Source organism: Pristis pectinata, chromosome 20, assembly GCF_009764475.1.
Source record: "Pristis pectinata isolate sPriPec2 chromosome 20, sPriPec2.1.pri, whole genome shotgun sequence".
In the NCBI taxonomy this organism is placed as follows: Eukaryota; Metazoa; Chordata; class Chondrichthyes; order Rhinopristiformes; family Pristidae; genus Pristis; species Pristis pectinata.
The window spans coordinates 13,437,926-13,452,630 of record NC_067424.1 but is presented as its reverse complement, the minus strand read 5'-3'; the positions used below and the strand labels follow the sequence as shown (position 1 = coordinate 13,452,630).

The following is a 14,705-nucleotide window of genomic DNA, read 5'->3' as shown; positions in this document are numbered from 1 at the left end:
GAATAGAACTGAAACAAAACCTGCTTTGGGATTGTTCGATCTAACCGCAATGTGTTCTTCCAGACACCAGGGGGTGGAACACTAGGAATATTTCTGTATAATTAGCAACTTACCCTGAAGGTAAATAATCTCTGTTTACGACTAATATGACCCATCAGCCTTGGCTACAGCTAACAGATTTCTCAAGCTGGCAGCTGTGGCTCAGTGGGTAGCATTCACACCTCTGAGATCAGCACGCAAAATCTAGGCAGACACTCCCTGTGCAATGTAGACAGAGTGATGAGCTGTTGGAGTGACGTCTTTCATATGAGCCATTAAACTGATACGCTGCCTTCTGTCTCAGGTGGATCCTTAAAATTCCCATTGCAATAACTTAAGGAAGAGTACGCTGGCCAACGTTTATCCAGCCAATATTGCTAAAGATCAGATTAACTGATCAATGCTTTATGTGGGATTTTACTGTGATCATATTGACTGATGAATTTTCTAGTGATAATGCTTCAAAAGTACTTCAGTTGTAGTTAATCGCTTTGTAACGAACAGCTCACAAAAGGCGCTATAAAAATTTAAGTTTTTAAAACAAAAGTTGTTCAAGAATAATTTAAGGGTTTTAAGGATGAATTAAAAAGATAAAGACATGAGTAATTGCACTAGCATTGCTTTACACTGTGTATGTTCTGGAAGAGCCAGTAACCGTAGTTTCAGTATATCTGTAGCTATCTGAATAAAAATAAAATTCCACTGATCATATGATTTATAGATTATGCATAAATCCCCAATAATCTGATAAAATGACACTATTTTAATTTTCCAGTTGTGAAAAGTGGGGTAAATGGTTCAACTTAGTGAAGTAGGGTTTCGATATCAGCAATCTCACACCAGGAGAAAACTTTCGAGATTCCCTCTGTTGGGGAAGAAAATTTACTGAGTGTATTCCACCCATCAGAGGAGGTGTTAATTTGAGGTTTGTACACTCTCATGATGAAGAATTAATTGTGAAGATTTAATGGGAAACTGTTCAACCTGTGGCATCTACTCTCCAGAACCAAGGTCACCCAAAACTCAGCAGCCAAGCATGAAGATGGCACTTGAACCTGCACATGCTCAGAGGATAAGACATTGATGACTTGTTCACTGAAGAATATGAGAGGATGGGTCTTCTACTTAACGTCCGCTGGACCAACCTGTCCCTGCTGCACCACATTGTTCTCCAAAATAAGGGTTCAAGATGAGACCTTAGAAAATGTGAACCACTTCCCATATTTCGAGAACCACCCCTTGATGAAACTCATCACCGCCTTCAACATGTCAGCTTTTGGTAGATTGTGCAAAAGGGTATCTGAATATCAAACCGTCAGACCTGGCATCAAACTCATGGTCTCTGGACAGCAGTGACCTGACCTCCTATGTGTGCTGAGACTTGGACTAGCTATAGCAGCATCTCAAGGTGCTGGAAGAATATCACCAATGCTACCTCTTCAAAACGCTCCATGTTCACTGGAAGAAGAAATGAACCAATGTCAGCCTCCTCTCCCAGGCCAACATCCCCAACACTGAGGCCCTAGTTAGTCAGCTAAGTTGAGTGAGCTGCATGCCCCAATGCCAATCTCCTAAAGCAGACACTCTATTCCGAGCTTTGTCATGAAAGGAGATTGTCAGATGGACAGAGATAAAGGTTCAAGAATATGATGAAAGTATCCTTGAAGAAATGCCACATCCCCAATGACTCCTGCAAATCTCTGGCCCACAGCAGCTCAAGCTGCAGAAGCAGTGTCGGGGCTGGCATTGAGAACCTTGAGTCCATGCATCAGGAGCACACAGAGGCTGCGTAACTGGTGGAAGGAGTGCACCACCTCACAAGCTACAAACCGCCCACCACATCTACCACCACCTGTCTGTCTGTGGAAGTGATGGCAGTTCCCAGAGTCACCTTGCAACCCACAAAACTGGAATGGAAGTAAGTCATCCTTCATCCCGAGGGATTGCCTGAGAAGACCAGAAGGAAAAGGATCCATGACACTATTTGAAGAAAAGCTGGGGATTGCTCCCTGATCACTTAACAGTCAATCAACACCTCAAAGAGATCATTTGGTCATTTATATTTGGCTTTTTGTAGGTGTTTGCTGTGTATGAATGGGCTGCAATATACCCTACTTTACAACCTTCAGAAATACTTCACTGACTTCAAAAGATTGCATATAAATGTAAGTCTCTTTCCTTTTCTATTCATAGATTACCAATTACCACATTCTATCAAGTTATAGTATGTTGAAAGCTCTATGTTTAGGATTTCCCTTGGATTTACTCCTGTTCCAACATTGTAGATTGGAATTTAACACAAAATAGTGGTGATTTGGTGATTTCCAATGAAATTTTGGTTGTAACCAAAGCGACTCTGAAATTTTGCAGCCTGCAAAAATGTATTGAAGATTTCATAAATATGTAAAGAATATTTTTACTTCTAAATCTTTTATTATTTATCTTTAAGATATTATTTATATCTTTTTTAAAATCTTTCTTTGTGTTATTTCAGCTTTTACCATCATTTTCTATGTTCCCATCTTGATTTTGCAAACCTGTTAAATGTTTGAAATCTCAATTAAAAATTGTGATTTTAGCTCCCTGACTTGAATGGTTCTTCAATGTGATTTGTTGTTCAACCAGCTTGATGACAGTATTCTTGCTGGACTGCTGACAACTTGAGACTAACTGATGTAAAAACATCCATGCCGCAGAGTTAGCTAAACCTTCCGTGACAGCTTCATTTGAACACCACAACAAGCACCTTCATTTCCTCATTGACTGCACAATCCAATCCACTATATTGACTTTCCTGTTTGGTCCATTTTGATAATAAGTTTATACCATCTAATGATTGATTTCCTGTCTTATTAAGTTTTTCTCATTCTATATGTTCAAATTTCTTAGAGTTTTAAAAAGCTTATTAGGATAGCTACATTGCCTCTTCCCCAAGGATGAACTCCAGTCTTTATCCTCTCCTTTCATGGTGGTGAAGGCAATTATTTACAGAGTCAAGTATTATCTTTACTTTTTTATTCAAAACCTTTAAAACTTAGAACTTTTTAAATTTCAATGTATTTTTGATCTATTATGCATGTTTATAATTAACTATTTAATTCTTGGTATCATTCTGTTTGCCTACCTTTCTTTCTAATTCTCCAACTATCTATCTGTCTGTCTGTCTGTCTGTCTGTCTGTCTGTCTGTCTGTCTGTCTGTCTGTCTGTCTGTCTATCTATCTATCTATCTATCTATCTATCTATCTATCTATCTATCTATCTACCTACCTACCTACCTATCTGTCTATGTCTATCTATCTGTCTATATATCTATCTATCTGTCTATCTATCTATCATTTTTCAACACAATGATCAATTTACATATCTGTCCACTGACCATCTGGCTACATTATTTATTTATCAAGCTGGTAGCTATTAATGATTTTTCATTTTTTGACTACTCTGTTAACTACCTCTCCTTTAATCTGTCCATTCCTGTTTGCAAACAATTATTTATCCAGTGTTAACATCATACTCTTCCAGTGTGACATCACTCTCTCCCAGAGTTAGCAGCACTCTCTGCCAGTGTCAATGTCTCTCTCCCTGTGTCAGCATCACTCTCTCTCAGTCTTAGCATCTCTCTCCAATGTCAGCATCACTCTCTCCCAGTTCCCTGTCTCTCAATGTTCCATCATTTTCCAATGGTGACACATCATTCTCCTGGTGTCAACATCACTCTTCCAGTTTCAGTGTCACATCACTCTCTCCCAGTTTCAGTGTCAATCTCTCTCAGTGTCACATCATTCTATCCTACTGAGACATCACTCTCTCCCAGTGTCGGTGCCACTCTCTCATCACTCAGTTTCAGTGCCAGCATCAATCAGTTGGTACATTTACAGTTTGGTGTGAACAGCCTGTTCAAACACTCCTTGCTTAGTTTCACCCCACATACAGACACATTAACCAACAGAGATACAGAGACCAAATAGGACAGTGAGGGGCAGATTGCTAGAAATAAAGAGGGACCCTGGTGACAAATGGGAGGGGCGATAGTGAGGGTAGGAAAACAAATGGAGGTAAAGGTGGATCGATAGATAGAGTGATGTGAAGAGATAGAGACAAAATGAGTGAGAGAGACAATGAAAGAATGGTGGACTGGTGAGGGAGTGCAAAATGAAAGATCTGAGTTGAGGCGGAGGTGGACGTAAATAACATTTGGAAATAGAGAGTGCAGTGAAATGAACACACACAAAGACATAGAGTCAGAGAGTCAGAGAGTCACACAGCACAGAAAACAGACCCTTCGGCCCAACCCATCCATGCTGACCAAGAGGTCTATCTGAGCTACTCCCATTTTTCCTGCATTTGACACATATTCCTCAAGGCCTTTTCCATCCATGTACCTGTCGAAAGGTCTTTTAAGCATTGAAATTGTACCCACCTCTACAGCTTCCTCTGATAGCTCATTCCATATACCCATTACCCTCTGTGTGAAAAAAGTTGCCCCTCAAGTCCCTTTTAAATTTTTCCCTTCTCACCTTAAATTTATACCCTCTAGTTTTGGGGTCCTCTACCCTGGGTAAAAGACTATCCACTTTATCTATACCCCTCATGAATTTATAAATCTCTGTAAGGTCACCCCTCAGCCTCCTGAGCTCCAGGCAAAAAAGTCTTAGCCTATCCAGCCTCTCCTCATAATTCAAGCCCTCCAGACCCGGTAACATCCTCGTGAATCTTATCTTCGTTCTTTCCAGCTTAATGTAACGTCTTGTAACATGATATGGGCAGCACAGTGGCACAGTTAGTAGAGTTACAGCCTCATTGTGCCAGCGATCGGGGTTCAGTCCTGATCTCTGGTGCCACCACTGTGGAGTTTGACCTTTAACCTGTGACCAGGTACTCTGGTTTCCTCCCACATCCCAAAGAAGTGCTGGTGAGCAGGTTAATTGGCCACTCCAGCTTGCCTCTTGTGCAGAGATAAGTGGTGGAATCCAGCCTGGGGGAGCTGATGATAATGTAGGTAGAATGGGTTACAGGGAAAATTAGTGGGGAAAGGAATTGCTCTGTGAGCTCTGAAGCCAGCATGGGATTGATGGGCCAAGTGGCCTCTTTCTATGTCATAAAGCAATATGGAACTTTGAAAACTTGAGTTGAGGGGGAGAGTTGTTTTATTTTTAATTTGGCTGACAATTGGAACTCACTCAAGTCCCAGCTGCTACAATTCAACCTGCACCTCATAAAGGGCACTGACTCACTAACCCCATTGTTGGATTGGAGTCAGTTTCTCCCTTCTGTACAGGGCTGCGATCAGCTGTCAGAGAGCACAGGCCAATTGGACTGTTGCGAATAGCCTGAAGTTCAAACACCTCCCACTGCTGTTAATATAATCCCATTCACAGCCTTCCCCAGCTCAGAGGGAAGGAAATAGAAATAGTCCACACATCAGATCTGGACTAAACCCAACCCCTGGTGGCCATGAGGTATCGCTGATGTAATAGTGGACAGAACTTGAGAAGAGAGAGAAGGCACAGGGAGGTGACAGAATGTAAGTGAGAATTGTAAAACAGAGTCAGAGAGCAAAAGAGGTAGCTTGACTTAGTGAATGGTAGGGCCCTGGAGAATGTTGTAGAACAGAGAGACCTCAGGGCACAGGTGTATAGTTCACAGAAAATGGAGGCACAGGTAGACAGGGTGGTGAAGAAGGCATTTGGCACACTTCCCTTCATTGGTCACAGCACTGAGTACATGAGTTGGGACGTCATGTTGCAACTGTACCAGTCATTGGTGAGACCACACTTCAAGTATTGTATTCACTTCTGGTTGCCCCGCTATATTGAAAGCATGTCATTAAGCTGGAAAGGGCGCAGAAAAGATTCACAAGCATGTTACCAGGACTGGAGGGCTTGACTTATAAGGTGAGGCTGAGTAGGCAGGAACTTTCTTCTATAGAGTACTGAAGGCTGAAGGGTGAGAGGTATATAAAGTCACGAGGGGTGTAGATAAGTCTTTTTCCCACGGTAGTGGAGCCTAAAACTAGAAGACATAGATTTAAGGTGAGAGGGGAAAGATTTAAAAGGGACCTGAGTGGAAACTTTTTCACACAGAGGGTATATGGAATGAGTTGCTAGAGGAAGCTGTACAGTACAATTAGAATATTTGAAAGATATTCCAAAGATTTGCCAAATCCAGGCAAAAGGGACAAGCTCAGGAAGGCACGTTGGTCAGCATGGACGAGTGGGACTGAAGGGCCTGTTTTCTGTCCTCTATGACTCTATAACTCTCTGAGATACAAGGAGTGGACAGGTGGGCTAAAGAAGAGAACAGGAGAGTGATACAGCATGTTACAATGGCTCCAATTCCATCAATAGTTTGATTCAAAGTTCTCATTCTTGTTTTCAAATCCTTCCATGTCTTTGCCTTCCCAGTTGACATATCATCATCTAGGCTACAATCTGTTGAGGTCTCAAAATCTGTCCATTTGGACATATCTTGCTAACTTAGTCCCACCATTGGCAGCTGTGCCTTTGTCAACATTAAGATCTGGAATTCCTTCCCTGAACCTCTCTCTCCTCCATTTTTGGTTCTCAAAACCTACCTCTTAGTCAAGGTTAGGGTCACTTATCCTAGTACCTCAAAATGGGTCTTTGCATCAGGCTTAATCTGATCATGCTCCTGTGAAGCACCATGAATGGTTATACCATGCTGAAGGAGTTGTATGAAAACAGTTTATTTTTGTAAACCATGCACAGAGGGAAATGATAACACCATCTAAGTCTCTATAACACGAGGAGCTTTGAATTATGACATTGATGGATCTGGATAAATTAGGGTTTAAACAATCAAATTAATTCTAATACAATGTATTTTCCAAACCTGGATTTGAACTGAAAGCATATAACAACGGAACATATTGTAAAGGATACAACATACGTGTATGTGAAGAACTCTTGTTTTCTAACAGGATTTGAAACTCAAAAAATTTTGTGCATCTTCACTGGAAGTCCTTAGTCCAATTTTAGATCGAATTATGCAATTGCCTTCTTTGACACCAAACAATTGCTCCTTCCCTGCTGGGCCAAGCATCAACATAACACAAACAGCAGCTTGCTCGCAGATGTCAACAGATAAAGTTAGTCAACAAGAATTTCTTGCTCAACATCTTGGCTTGTAAGTGGGACATTCCTGACTTAACACAGTGTTTATAGTTTATACATTAGAACTGCTTGAGCTGTTGGAAGCTGATACTGACCTGGTGTCCCATCTTTACCCAGTTTTATTCAAGATTGGGCAGATGTAACAAAATGTTTATGTTAACCTAAGCCTTGCAAACTTTCAGTGTATTTAGTCAAAGAATTTCTAACAGAATGACCATTTTCTGGTTTGCAAGAGGATGCAGTTTAACTCTACAAATCCTAAATTCAACATGAACTGCAAAACATTAAACTATTCATGGGAATCTGTCCTTGTTAGACGTTGAAAACTTTAAGCTTTGTACTGAGGTTTCCTGAAGTCAATGAACAGAGGCTGAAAGGATGATTACAAACTTCCAGAAGGCAGGTGAGCACTGAAAGATCAGGGGACATGAGCTACATGTAAAGCCACAGGCAGCCACAGAGCCATACATTCGAGGCAATCCAGGGGAGGAAGAGAAGGAAAGAGGGAGGGAGGAAGGAAGGAAGGAAAGATGAAGGGAGGAAGGGGAGGAAGGGGAGAAAGGAAGGAAGAAAGGAAGGGAGGAAGGGGAGAGGGGGGAGGAAATGAAGGAGGGAGAGGGGAAGGAGGAAGTTTCTTGTAGTGCCATTCACTACCTCAGTATATCCCTATGGCTTCAACACAATTAAGTACCTTTGAAATGTCTCTAATGGTAATATAGGAAGTGTGGCAGCAAATTTGCACACATCAATGTACTACAAACAGTAAAGTGATCATGTCCAGATAATCTGTATTTGTTAGTGTTGGTTGAGGGAATAGATTTGCCCTTGGCAGCAGGGAGAATGTGCTTTTTGAGTTTTAACCTCTCATTCAAAAGAAGGCACATGTGACAGTGAGGCCCATCCTGACTTCTGCCCAGAGCATCAGCCTCAATGTATGCTAAAGTCCATGTAGGCAATGCCCACTGCCCTGTCCTTGCCAATCTTTTTGGTCACCTCCTCACAAACTCTACCAAATTTGTGAGACGTGATCTCCCACAAACAAAGCCATACTGACCATCCCTAATCAGTCTAAATGCAAATAATTTCCATTTCCAAATGCAAATAAAGTTCAATGAGCATCTTGGGAACCAAGTGTACATTGAGGCTGTTGCTCCTGTGCAGTTTCAGTTGTTATCCTGCCTGTATTTTAAGTAGAGGAAATGCAACGCCATAGGCAAATGCTTGAGCCTTGAATCCATTGTTTCTTCACTCCCTGAATGTTACGGGTTGATCTACAACTGTTTAGCTTGGGGTAGAACAGGGGAAATTCTGGAGGAATTCAGCAGAACATGAAAGGTTTTCCTCCCATTCACATAAATGCAGGTTCAACTGAAGCACTGTCTGTCAGCTCATTTAAGTAGGAACTTTACAGGTATCCTAGTTAACATTCCTCTCTCATTCACTATCTCTGAAATTCTTGTAATTCCTCAGTTTTTTTCGTAGAAATTTGCCTTGTACAAATTGTCTGCCATGCTTCCTATTATGCAACAGTAATTAAATGTCAAAATTATTTAATTAACTGCAGAGAACTTTGAGATATAAAATATATCATTTGCATGTCACTATCAGAGCTACATGTTACAAAGGTTGGTGCAATGACAGCAGTATAACTTGGGTCTGATGGTGCTGTTGCTTCTGAACTGATTCCTTCACATGTGTACACGTCTTAACTAGTCTAATAGAAACCATGGTTCACTGAGAACAGTGGGAGAGAAAGAAGGAGACGTCTAAAAATAGGATGATTGACTAATGCAAGGAGGTCATGATGGAATTGTACATAATTCTACTTAGACCATACTTGGAGAACTCAGTACAGTTCTGGTCACCATACAACGGGAGGGATATGATTGCACTTTGGAAAATGTGGTGGATATTGAGGAATTAAGTCAGCACTGGAGAATTTTAGTTGAGGACCAATTGACTAGGCAGGATTGTTTGCTTTGGAACAAATAGGCTGAGGGGAAATATAACTGAGGTGTAAAAAACTATGACAAATCCTTGACAAGGTGAACCAGAAGGACCCATTTCCATTACCAGAGAGGTTAATAACTAGATGGTAAAAATTTAAAGTAGGAGATGGAAGGACTAAGGAGAGTTGAAAGTTTTTTTCAACCAATTGAGTAGTGGGGGGTCTGGAACTCACTGGCTGAACAGGAGGTGCAGGCAGAAACCCTCATCATGTTTAAAAAAGTTTCTGACTGAGCACTTGAAGTCCCATAACTCACCCAGACATGGACCAAGAGCAGGGAAGTCCCATCAATCTGAAGAGCTCTTTTGCTGGCATGGACACTACAGGCCAATTGGTTCTCTTCCACGTTGTAAAATTCCCTATATGTTTCTCACATTAAATTAAAGTTAAACCCTTCAAATATGCAAAACCACAAAACATTTCTTTTTCCTTTTAGTCAGTTGAAATTAATTTAGCAACCAGAATAATGATTGCTTGAAGTCAAGTCTTTAACTAAAGTTCACATGGAGCAAAACAATGTGGTTTGTTTGAATTTAAGTGGAGTGACTGAGTGGAGCTGATGCCAGTGGAAGGTATGATAATAATACCAAGAGACCTAGCATAGGCAATAATAATAAAGAATTGATTAGAACACTCACAACACAGAGGCCGATAATAACAGCAACATTAAACTCCAGTAGCAGGTAAGGTAGATATAAATCAGTGTCGTTACAGCATTTAGGGTGACATAATCAAACAATAACAACTGTGGTATATATGACATTCATTACTGAGAGCAATTTGCCACACACAGGACTGTAATGACTGAGTAATGATGAATGAACCTGACCTGCAGCCCACTAACAGATGAGTGATAACTAGCAAACTAAAATAGTTAATCAATATAATCAGAATAAATAAAACGTTAACAAGAATGCTCAACGCAGATGGAACTGTACTGGTTAAGTAATAAAAAAAATGCAAATAACAGCAAATAAAGATGCCAACAACAGGCAGTAGAAAGAGATCGAATAGCAGCAGACAGTTCCCCTGCACCTCCATTTTGAGTTATGAATTCATATTAATAGAGAGGCTGGGATCTTTTGTTTTACTAATTAGATTATGATAAACCCTCCCTAATAATTTGAAGTACGGGTTCAGTTCACTGAAAACATGTGTTGGAAACTTTACAGTAGCATTGTTCAGGAGCTTAGAAGAGATTCCAGAGCACTGTTTTGCTATTAGTGATGGATGCCACAGTTGGTATAGAGATTAGGATGTTATCAACTGCTGTACTTTTCATTCTCTTCTGTCAGATTTGTAATTGCAGATCCCTCTCTTTACTCCACTGAATGGGGTGGGAGTGAGGGAAGGTTGGTGGGAGCTCACATGCAACAGGACCATCAGTCTGAGCCCGTGAAGAGGCTCTGCATCTGAGTGGCCTCCACCCCTATCCTATGATCGCACTGACCTTCATCTTGGGCCTTTGCCGCCTCAGGTACTCACCGTGCTTTCAGCATCAGGTCTGAGTCTGCACAGGGTGGACGTGCCATCACCCGGCAATGGGTGGAGCTACCCAGAACACATGACTGAACTGATTCACGCTAATCGTCACAAATCCACGAGCATTAATCATAAACACAACAAAAGGACCAGAAACAATGCAACACCCTAAAAATAACCCCAGTCCCATCGGCTGAAAATAATTGGATTCCTGTTTCTGCTTCTATCCCACATACCCACCCACCCAATCCCATCTCTGACCCCCGACAACCGCCCCTCCCAGCTTAGTTTAGAGAGAGTGTGATGATAAAGGATAACAAAAAAAATAACTGCTAGTCTGAAAACTAACCCAACTCCTGACCTTCCCTGGAACAAAGCTCCTGCAGTCCAGCCCCCAGCTATTTACTATGTCTGTCACCAGGGACACTGGCTGCAACACACAGAGCCCTATGAAAACATTGTATACTTACAGTAGGCACTACCAACTCCCCAGGATGCTGCTGGCAGCTGGATTATGAATATCCATGTAACACCAATTTGCAACACAATGTAGGCTTACGGTTTGACAGATTCTGACAGGAGACAAGTGGGCAGGCATTTCAGCCAAAATGTGGCAGAGCTCAAAAGCTCTCACAATGTCCAAATCATCCAGCAATCGGTCACGAGGAAGTGATGCCCTGTCAATCACAGAATGCCATACATTGCTGGATATTCATTCCTCGCAAAAGCAACCTGGCTGTGAGTCTCATGAAATTGCTGCATTTGCACATTAATTACCCATTAATCTCGTCAGTCTAGTACTTAGTAGCACAACATTTTATAGAGGAGATTTTTCCTGCAACGCCACTTAATCCTCCTGTCCAGAAAAGGGAAAAATTGAAATAGTTTCAGGGTAAATTGTTTCAGCGAGTTTTAAAATTTTAAACTGCAAATAAATCTTACTTTTCCTACCTTTTTATCTCTTGATTTATTCAAACCTTCCTTTTCCTTTCTTTACTTCTCTTTCTGTATCTACCTCCATTTCACCCTTTCCTCTTCACCTTGTTCGGAATCCTTAAATCCCATTGTTTAAGGCAATGGAGAGATGGTTCCATCATTGGGCTTCACATGTCCTCTTGTCCTCACTGAGCTCTTTTCAGCCCAGCTAACCAGCTGACAACACAACACAAGCAACACTCTGAGCTGGGGGGTGAAGGGGCAATCAGCAGGTACAGTGTAACTGTCAAACTCTCCCACTTTTCCCGAAAATTCATATTAAAAGAAAAGACTTCCCTGCAATCATTTTGGAAAATAGAGCTGTTGCATAATGAACAGTACTCATTGTTGACCAATCTGTCTACAGCTAAACCAGGAAAAGTGTAATGGTGGAGAACATTAGAAACCATAGATTCAAAGCAACCTGATTCCTCCCAATTAAGTGAGAATTTCACTTTTCAAAATACACATAAACATATCTAAAATGAATGAAATCTGATTTATATGTGTATGAATCAATGCTGTGTCCCTTGACAACCTGATTCATAGAATTACTTGTTGCTCGTCAAGCTATTGTTTCCACTGATTAATACTGAATTTGCTTGCTCTTTAAAGGGAAGAGAGCCCTTGTTTGAACTAGGTGAAATATCTTTGGTTTGTGTTATCTTTTCTCTTTGGAATCCTGAAGATTATAATCTAGTCATCTCTCAAGCTTTCTTTCCAGTGAGATGACATCCAATGGACTTGGACATCTTCTCATAATTATCAGCTCAATACCAATCAATTATTGATTTATAAACACCAAGGGAGCCACCATCACTAAATGGACCACTGTGGTTCAATAGAAGGCCAAGCATCACGTCCATAAAACTAACCAGGAATGGGCAATAAATGCCAGCTTGCCAATGAAGCCACATCCTATTGACCATACTCTACACCATTTCTCCTCTCCTTTGGAGAGGCCAAACACAGACTGGGTGACCACTTTGCAGAAAACTTGCATTCAGTCCACAGGGGTGACCCTGAACTTTCCATTGTCTGCCACTTTAATTGTCCATTTCACTCCTACTCTTTACATATTGTTCTATGGTCTCCTGTGCTGTTACAATCAGACCCAACACAAGCTTAAGAAAGAGCACCTCATATTTGTCTGGGCATGTTGCAGCCTTCTGGACAATATTGAATTCTACAACGTCAGGTAACTTGATTTCTCTGTCTGTATCAGTCCACCTGTGATATTGGTTCAGCTCATTTGTTGGCTTTTTTTCTCCTTCTTATTCTTTTTTCCCCTCTGGGAATGGAAGACATGCCCAACCTGACCCGCTGGTCGTGTCTTGCTGCTCTTCATTTCACAAGTCCTACACTCCTTTGCCTATGCTCTCACTCGCTAACTGCTCCCATTCACTCATTGAACAAATAACCTCGTTTACAGCTTATCCCCACGGTCAACTAGTTTTACCCTATCAGAGACATTCCCCCCTCTCCCCCTCCCTCCCTGCAACTTATAAGCTTCTTTAGTCTCCTTCCCAGTTCTGAAGAAGGGTCTTTGACCTGGAACATGAGCTCTGTTTCTCTTCCACAGACACGGCCTGACCTGCTGAGCATTTCCAGCATTTTCATGCTTTTAGTTTATTTAATGTTTTATTTTGTACTAAGCTGTACAATTCTATTATGGATCAATTGAAGGTGACAATTTAGTTTAAAGGAATAAATTCGCCGTTTCCAATTGCAAGGAAATAGCAATTTGAGGAAAGTAGTAACATAGTCATAGAATCATGGAGTTATACGGCACGGAAACAGGCCCTTCTGCCCAACTCGTCCTTGCCGACTGTGTTACCCAGCGAGCTAGTCCCATCTGCCTGTGTTTGGCCCATTGCCCTCTAAACCTCTAAACCTCTTCTGTCCATGTACTTATCTAGATGGATTTTAAACATTGCTAATGTGCCTGCCAAAGCCACTATTTCCGGCAGCTCATTCCAAATACACACCACCCTTTGCATGAAGAAACTGCCCCTGATGTCCCCTTTAAATCTCTTGCCTCTGATCTTAAACCTATGTCCTCTTGATTTTAGCATCTCCTCCCTGGGAAAAAAGACTATGTGCTTTCACCCTGTCTATGCCCCTCATGATCTATCAGGTCACCCTCCAATATTCCAGTCTAATCTCCTATGACAACTTTAGGAAGGATAAGCTCACAATGGAACCACAGCAGTGTGACAGTGTCAGTCAATCAGAGTTGATTCATGTATTAAATAGAAGCAAGAGGAGGCACAAGGTCCTGGCCCAACATTCAATTAGACCAAAGCTGATTTTCATTTGCCCAGTCGTGTCCCAACCAATCCCAACATTTAATTTAGTCTGAAATAACAATCCACGGCTGTCTTGAGTTCCAAAGACTCAGGCCACATTGAATGAAGAAATTTTTCCTCAACCAAAATCTGGATGGTCAACCCATATCCTGAGACTTTGATCCTCTTTGAGGAAAATAGTAATAGCAATAGTTTAGGATGATTGAGGTTCCTCAGTAAAAGTCTTATCATTGGTACAGCCTCTATCATAACGTAATGATTCAATGGTACAGAGTGACTTCTAGTTTAACATGTGTTATTCACTAGTTCTGACTGACCCTCATGCAGCAGGTGAGAATCCACTGGGATAGAATGACTCCTAGTTCAGCGTAGCACCAGTATATACATGGGCCCACAGAATCAAAGTGATGTAGGTTAGGAGAGGAGATGAGCTTAATCAAGGGATGGTTAACTGCTTTCGAATGTCTGTAGACTGTAGGATGACGGGAATGATTGACAGAGTGAATGAGGTCACAGTTTTACGATCCCAGAATAGAAAGAGTTAGACAGGAACAATTAGAATGTATTTATACACAATGGGAATCTATGCTTAGGACAATGATTCCTTCAGAAGAATAGTAGGAAATTCACAATGGAAGTATGCTTAACAAAAGAGGGGAGAAAAATTGTAGAGAGGAAGATATAGATTTGGGGGTGGGGGGAGGAATAACTGGACAGAGCTAGAGACAAAAATAGGACAAAAGGCAGATAGAGACAGA

At 41.3% G+C, this 14,705-nt stretch overlaps 1 protein-coding gene across 1 annotated transcript in view; it reads right to left on the bottom strand.

Annotated features, from left to right (window-relative positions):
* The window catches only part of wnt2bb (wingless-type MMTV integration site family, member 2Bb), a 57,066-nt gene extending 49,993 nt beyond the window's left edge, over nucleotides 1-7,073 (bottom strand). The window contains exon 1 of the mRNA XM_052034534.1: nucleotides 6,950-7,073. The gene's annotated coding sequence lies outside the window, so the exon portion shown is untranslated. The remainder of the gene's footprint in view (nucleotides 1-6,949) is intronic.
* Between the last annotated feature and the right edge of the window lie 7,632 nt (nucleotides 7,074-14,705).